An 8,383-nucleotide genomic window follows, 5' to 3' on the forward strand; every position below is an offset into this window, starting at 1 on the left:
TAAGTCACATAGTTTCTCTTAGTAATGTCACATTGACCCATGCTAGTAGCTCTAAGTTGGTGAGAGGTCCCAGACAGTAAACAATTGGCTGAACCTTGAGCAGTTAGAGTACATGCAGAAAAAAGGACTGTTTCAAGGAGCTATGTCTCAATGTAAACAGCCTGGCCTTCATTTAGCAAAAAACAACACCTGGGAATTAGTCTTTGTGTATTTTCTGTAGGAGCAACTTAATCTGTTTTGAATTTCTTCTAAAGTCCAAAATCAGCTCTGTGTAAAAGGCTGTCTTTGTGACTGAGAATTCTATGTCAGTCTGAGTAACATAAAATATCCTAGTATTATTTCTATACATCAAAATTATACAGTCTGAACAGAAATCATCTTCCAGAATATCCACAGCTAAATGTGTGCCCAATAAGTATAAAACACACCACTGAAAGGCTGTAAAAAGAACCCCACAGCTGTTCTTATTAGGGAGGCATAGCAGTGCCACCCGAGAAAGTTATGGACAGAAAACAACCAGTCATTTATAGTCAATAACCCCATGGCTTTGCCAAGTGGAGACCCTCAACAGGGAATCATGTTTCTGGTGGGTCAACCTGTTAAACACTAGTTGTCACTGCTGTACATTCCCATGGCCCTCTGCAATTGTGCCTAAATTATACTTTAAAAAACTGCTTTTCAGAAATCTAGTGTTATTATAATCGATGCTCTAACAAATTACTTTTACACATGTGTCCAATCTTCACCTGTTTCCTGAGTATTTATAGCATTCAGTATTTGATTATTTCTTTTTTTAAGAGGATGACAATGATATAAAATACAAAAGGATATTCATTTGCTGATTTAGTTCCTTTTTGTCTCTCTAATCCACCACAATCCCTACCATAGGGAAAGGACAGAAATTTAGTCTATCTCATGCACCACTTCATCTCCAAAGTACAAAACGGTACCAAAACAGGGTAGGCAGTAAAAAAATTGAGTTGAAGAAAAGTACAGAACAAAATGTAATTTTCAGGCTCCCCTTCTAAGGATTCAGATTCAGTATGTCCCTGATAGGTTCTAGAAATCTGTATATTTTTTAAGATATTTTTTAAATCAGAGCAAGTGCCACATGTGTACAGGTGCCTGAGGAGTCCAAGAATGACCATTGGGTCCCTAAAACTGGAGGCATCTGATATGGGTGCATGTCCTCTGGAAGAACACTATATACTCTTAACAACTGAGCCATCTCTCTGCCCCAGGAATCTGTGCTTTTAATAAGATCACCAACCAGTTTCAGAACAATAATCCAATTCAGGCCATCCAACCTCTCATTTAGGTAATGGCACCCCACTTCCTCCTTCCTATATGCCATATTCCTTCTTTTCAGGTTGGTTTTTTGAGTCTCTCTATATAGCCTATACTGGCTTCCAAGTTACTAGTCCCTTCTCTCAGCTTCCAAAGTGCAGCCACACAAGGTTGCTTATGTGTCTTTTGCAATGATTTTTTTCAGTGCTCTAGTCAAGAAGCATAGCGTGTTTCTCTCCCTTTAATCATGTTTAGTTTTGTAATTTGCTTTGACCAGTAGAATCATGGAAATAATGTGTCAGTTCCATGGATTCTTGAGCCTTCCATTCATAGGCAGGCATTGTTGGATTATCTGGACCACAGCTTGTAAATCATTTTAATAAATCTATTTCTATGCATAGAAGGAGATTCATTCTATAAATTCTGTTACTTGGGTTTCATGCCTCTGTCTTAAGAAGCCTGGCAACTTCCTTTTCTAATTTTAGAAATTATGCATAAGAAAATTATGATAACCAGCTAACAGCCTCTACCAACTAACTGCATAGCTGTATGACCAAGGTAATCTAAGCCCCTTTACCACTGTGGGGTTACCTCAATTGACACCACACAAAAAAGAGTCTAAGGGAACATGTATTAGTTAGGGCTCTTTAAAGTATAGAACTTCTAGAATTAATATATTTACCTCTTACAGGCTGTGGTCCAGCTAATCCAACCATGGCTGCCTATGAAGGAAAGGTCTAAAAATCCAATAGTTGTTTAGTCTGTGAAGCTGGATGTTTCAGATGGTCTTCTGGAATCCTGAAGAAGTAGGCTCTAATGCCAGTGAAGGAATGGACTTGTTATCGAGGCTAGAGCAAGTAGGCAAAGAGCAAAAGCTTCCTTCTTCCATGTCCTTTTATAGGCTTCCAACAGAAGATGTGACCTAGATAAGAGGTGGCTCTTTCTGCCTCAAAAGATCTAGATTAACAGTGTGTCTTCCACCTCAAAGATCTAGATTAGAAGTGGATCTTCCCATTTCAAGTTAAGCAAAAATCCCTCACAGATGTGTCCCTCCATTTTTGAGTTTTAGTTAATTCCAGATATAGCCAAGTTGACAATCAAGAATAGCCATTACAGGGCCATACTAAGGCTTCCCCAAATTCCAAATTGAGTAATTAAATAGGGCTTAACTATGTCCCTAATTTTGTAGTGGATTGTTACAAGATTATAAATAAATAAAACATATGACATTACATGATTTGATAAGGTTGTTAAAGGTTTGACAGTTCCATGATTTAACTCTTGATCATCTCTGTAACCCCTCCTTTCTGCTAAACTCTGAAGCCCAGAAAACTTTACCTAAATTCCTAGGTTTCAGGTACTGTTGCAGTGTTCCCAACTTTGTAGTAAGACCTGGGTGTGTATAAATTTATGGACTGGGATAACTTATCCAAATTCTTCTGGTTTTAGTTTTTCATATGTAATATAGGAATGATAGTAATACCGACCTCATAAAGCTGATGTGTGACTGTGCTGAGATCAAGTGTAAATACCACACAGTAAATGTTAATAATGATAAAATGTAGGGGGTATTGTTCAATGGTACTGTATGTACATTGAGAGGTCCTGAGTTTGATCTCAGCACCACAAAAAATGAGAATAAATATGATCTTGTCTTCTAATTGCTTGTATGTTTTCCATATAGACTGCAAACTCTATGAGGATGACATACTTAGTTCATACTTGTATCCCCATAGTCTAGCATAGCATACTAGGTGGATATAATTGATGAATATGTGAATGAATGAAGTACTAAAACATATGTGGGTTGGTGTTGACTTCTTTCTTAAGAGAGGTTCTAGGTTGGGGGGTATAGGGGGGAACACACCTTTAATCCCAGCACTCGGGAGGCAGAGGCAGGTGGATCTCTGTGAGTTCGAGGCCAGCCTGGTCTACTAAGTGAGTTCCAGGAAAGGTGCAAAGCTACACAGAGAAACCCTGTCTCGGAAAAAAAAAAAAAGTGGTTCTAGGTATCTGTTAGCTCCATTTATTTCAACAATGAGGTAAAGTTGTCTCAGGATCCTGATTAGATCATGGGATCATAGCTTAAATATGATTCCTTGATTATGATTTGCTATTTTGACTATTTTCTTCTAACACAGAATACTTAGGATCTTAGTTAATTCTGTCTCTGAAAATGACACATAAATCTCTACATTGTATCTTTTAGAAGGGCTTAATTTTTTTATTAAATATGTTTATTTATTAAAAATTTTTTCCATTTTACGTATCAACCCCAGTTCCCCCTCCCTCCCTTTCTGCTGCCTCCTCACCTCCCTCCCACTATGCCCCAATCCACTCCTGAGAGTGGGTAAGGCCTCCCATAGTAGTCAACAAAGTCTGGCATATCAAGTTGAAGAAGAGCCTAGCCCCTCTCCATTGTATCAAGGCTGAGCAAGGTATCCCACCACAGGGAATGGGCTCCCAAAAGCCTGTTCATGCACTTGGAATAAGTCCTGGTCCTGCTACTAGGGACTCCACAAACAGATCGAGCCCATAGCTGTGACCCACATTCAGCGGGCCTAGTACAGTCCCATGTAGGTTCCTGAGCTGTCAGTCTAGAGTCAGTGAACTCCAACTAGCACCTGTTAGTTGTCTCTGTGGGTTTCCCCACCATGTTCTTGACCCCCTCTTCTTTTTTTTTTTTTTTTTGAATGTCGAATGTCATTTATTGAAGGAGGGAGGAGGCCTTAAATACAGGCTTACAGCACAATGGGGGAACCCCGGATGGCAGAAGTTCACTTCTGATGTTTTTTTTTTTTGAGCTGAGGATCGAACCCAGGCCTTGAGCTTGCTAGGCAAGCGCTCTACCATTGAGCTAAATCCCCACCCCTGCTCCTGATGTTTTACAATCTTGCATCTAAGCACGTAACGCCCAATATGCTGGATTCACAGACAAGGAGCTTCCCTTATGCATTGAAGAGGGTGGAATCTCGCAGGGAATTAGCATAGGGAGGAGGACTTAATTTTTAATTTATCTGTCTATAACAAATTCTGTTATGGGAGAAACCATCATAGTGGGCATTTTTGTTTGTTTGTTTATTTGTTTGATTGTTGTTGCAGAGGAAAGACAATTTTTTAGGTACTATAGCCAAGCTTCTGCACGACTCTATTTTTGTTTTTGAGGCATGAAGAACTGCTAGTAGTCAAGGAGATAGTATCATTACTGGAATCTAGGAGCTGAAAACATCCAGATGTGTCACATTATTAATTAATCTGTAGCACTATTTTTCCATCATATCTTCAAACACAGTCCCTTGCCACACTGGTTATTAACGAGTAGCATAATTTATCCCTTAGAGGCCCTCAGAGTGACATAATCCAGAACTACAAAACAAAGTAGGAAAGAACCACATATTTTACAACACCAGAGCCTGCTAAGAAAGTTAATAGGCATTTGATGACAATGAACAATAATTTACAGTTGAACACAGAAACTGGGATGAAAATTATTGAGTTTTTTGTTTTATTTTACCTTGTTTGGTTGTGTTTCTTACAAAGCATACCTTCACTATTGCACACTATATTCATTGTTCCTGCTTCCTCTCCTTCTGGTTTCTCTAAAACACATTCCAGTTAGGGTATTGTCCATACTTCTGTGTCAGAACTCTTCTCAACTAAGTACTTAACAACCTTCATACAAACAAATCCCAAGTTACTTAAGTCTGTATAAAAGATTACTCCTTTGGCCTCTCTATTCTCCTTCTATCTCACCAATTTCTCATTAGTTTGGTTTTTAAATTTTATCTCCAAAAGTAGCAACACACATAATATAGAGTAGCTTAGTGTAGCCAACTGTACACTAAGATAGATGTTCATATGAACATACTATATAATCAAACCTGACATTGCAGATATTATTGGAATTTCACCAGTTTTTACATGTGCTTATTCCAAGAAGCAAATGCACAGTATATGTTCATGTAACCATTTTTACAACCAAGACACAGAACTGTGTCATGACCACAAAGAGATTTTTCTGTGCCATCCCCTTATATTTATGCTAGTTAGCTTTCTCTCATTGTGAAAAATATCTGAGAGAAACAAAACTCCTCAAAAGGTAGATGATTGGGGTGTAGCCAGTGATAGAGAGTTTATCTAGTATTAGTGAGACCCTGTGTTTAATTGTTAGCACTGCAGGAAATACAAAAGGAAGAAAGATTTAGTTTGATTCAAGATTTTATTCCAAGGTTGATGGATCCTTTGCTTGCTTTAGCTTGAATAAAGGCAGAATTTCTTGACAACAAGCAGGAACATGTGGCAGAATCTGCTAACTTCAATGGTAGGGATGAACCAGCCTGGCCCCAGCTGGGCAGTTGGTGGTTCATATCTTTAATCCTAGCACTCAGGAGGCAGATGCAGGCAGATTTCTGAGCTCAAGGCCAACCTGGACTACAGAGCTAGTTCCAGGACAGTGGGGCTACACAGAGAAACTCTGTCTCAAAAATAAATTTAAAAAAAGATTAGACGCCATCTTGTTACAACTTCAAAATAAGTTTCTGTTTGCTGTAAAACTTAGATTTCTGGTTTTTGGAATTTGACCCGACTCTATCTTGAACCTTCCCAGAATCTGACCTGGTCCAGCACCCTCCACCCTCATAAGATAACATATTCTGCTAATTAATTTTGAGATGCTCTGCCAAGTTCCTACGTAACCAAAATTCCCCTGGAAATTCCCCAACCTTTGGAAAACCCCTAGCTTTGTAGTTTTTTGGCTATAAAAATCCCACTTCTCCTATGTTCAGGCAGTCCTCTCAAATCCCAAATTTAGGAAGAAGCATTTGCTGGACCAGCTATATTGTGCACACATAATAAAGCTTGCTATAAATTGGATTAATTTTGGTAGTGGTCTTTATTCTTGTTAAGTGGGATCAATAGTAGCTAGGAAGCAGAGACAAGAAAGGACTGGAGTCCACGTATATAATCTTTAAGGACCTAATTCCAACAACCCACTGCCTCCACCCAGGCCTTTCCTTCCACAGTTCCACCATATCCCAATAATCTATTCAAAAATTAAATCTATCATTGTATTAATCTACTGATGAAGGCATAGTGTTATGAATTGTTATCTTTAATTAGTAACTTGACACAATCTAGGGACACCTGGGAAGAAAATGCCAGTGAAAAATTATCTACATGAAGTTGGCCTGTTAGCATGTCTGTGGAGGATTATCTTAATTACATTACTTCAGGTGTGTCAAAACCGCCTCGACCAGCAAGGAAGACGCAACACCAAGCTCTTCTTTCAGCAGTTTATTCAGGAACCTTGAACAATCTTCTTCTCCTTATATAGCCTCTGGGCAGCCAACCCTAGCACGCCACGTGGGCAACACCTATGGGCCCAGGTACGTGGAAGCAAGCCAGATTCTCAGCCTTAGCCAAATAAGGAGTTGTTTGTCACTGAGAGCACTCACCATTGGGAAAGTGGAGGGCGGAAGCCGGCGCCATCTTTAAGGCATGGCTGCACGCAGCTCTCTACAGTTCCCCGTTATTTATATTATAGCAACAGGCAAGAGCAGAGGTCTGATCTGTTGAGAAACTTAGGGATCTGATCCTTATGCGGGTGTCATCCACCCGATGAGTACCAGACCTGACCGATACCTTTGCACAGAGATGGGAAACATGGCATCAACACACATGCAATCAGGCATGCTCTTCTCAGGGCCCACAGTATGGTAGGTCCCAAGTGCAGTGTCCAGGCCTGACATCCTGTGCTAAGGAAATTAATTTAATTTTTCATGGTAGCTAACCATGCATGGGGGGACTGTCCTGCTTCAATGACTGTAAAGGCTTGAATAACCATGGCTGCATTGCAACGCTGGCAGATGTACCACAGACAAACCAGGGAGACCAACACCAGGAGGCCGGTCAAGGCTTCCAGACCCGCCCACTCCTTAAGATGATTCATGGCATTAGAGATCCATGAAGACAATCCCTCCGCCAATCCAGCGTCCACCCTGGTCGAGTTCACCGTGACAATAGCCACCCTCAGCTGTTCCATCAGGTTGTCAAACTCTCCGGTCCAATTACAATGCTAAATAACCGTGGAAACAACTTGGCATCATGGCGAACTGGCATCGGTCTCGGGAACACGGACAGTATCCCCCATCTTTTTTCCAGCATTCCCGGCTGCATTGTCACGAGGAAGAGCAGGAGGATTGTCATTTTGACCATCGTGGATTTCCTCATACTGGACTCTTCTAGTGAGGCATTCGGGCACCCACACTGGATCTTGTTGATCCTGAGGGAAAACACAAACAGAACCTTGTGCCCATGTCAGCACGGGATCGGGCCCGCGCCAGAGCCCTGTTAACACATCTTTCCATTTTACCATTCCTTTAGCTGTACCATGAGACTCGTGATGCCTATCTGATGCGGAATGGCCCTGAGCATCCAAATTTTAAAAATTAATGGTAAATAAAGCAAGAGAAAGTCTTTCCTTTGGGGTATGGCCGCGGCCTATTCCCCCTTTTTGTTTTTGCAGGCATTCTTTTAATGTGCAGTGAGCGCGTTCCACAATGCCTTGACCTTGGGGATTGTAGGGCAAGCCATGTACAAGTTGCACCTCCATCTGATGACAAAAGGAGGCAAACTGTTGTCCCATGTAAGCAGGTCCATTGTCAGTCTTAAGTTGATGAGGTTTTCCCCAGGCCGCCCAGGCCTCCAAACAATGGGTAATAACATTGCGTGCCTTTTCTCCAGTCAAGGGTGTGGCGTGCATGACACCTGAGCAGGTGTCCACAGACACGTGCACATATTTTATGTGTCCAAATTCAGAGATGTGTGTCACATCCATTTGCCAGACTTTTAGTGGGAGTAGACCCTGGGGATTTACCCCAATACTGGGCGGATGTTGATAAACTACACATTGAGGGCAATCTAAAATCACTTGTCAAGCATTAGCTTGAGAAAGTTGAAACTTTTGTTGTAACATTTTTGCATTGACGTGAAATGTTTTATGAAAGGTTCTGGCTCTGTCTAAGGCAGAATGAATATCCATTCCTTTCGAGTCCATTGATCTACTATATCATTTCCTTTTCTCAGGGGCCCTGGCAGG

This window comes from Onychomys torridus, chromosome X (genome assembly GCF_903995425.1).
Source record: "Onychomys torridus chromosome X, mOncTor1.1, whole genome shotgun sequence".
Lineage (NCBI taxonomy): Eukaryota > Metazoa > Chordata > Mammalia > Rodentia > Cricetidae > Onychomys > Onychomys torridus.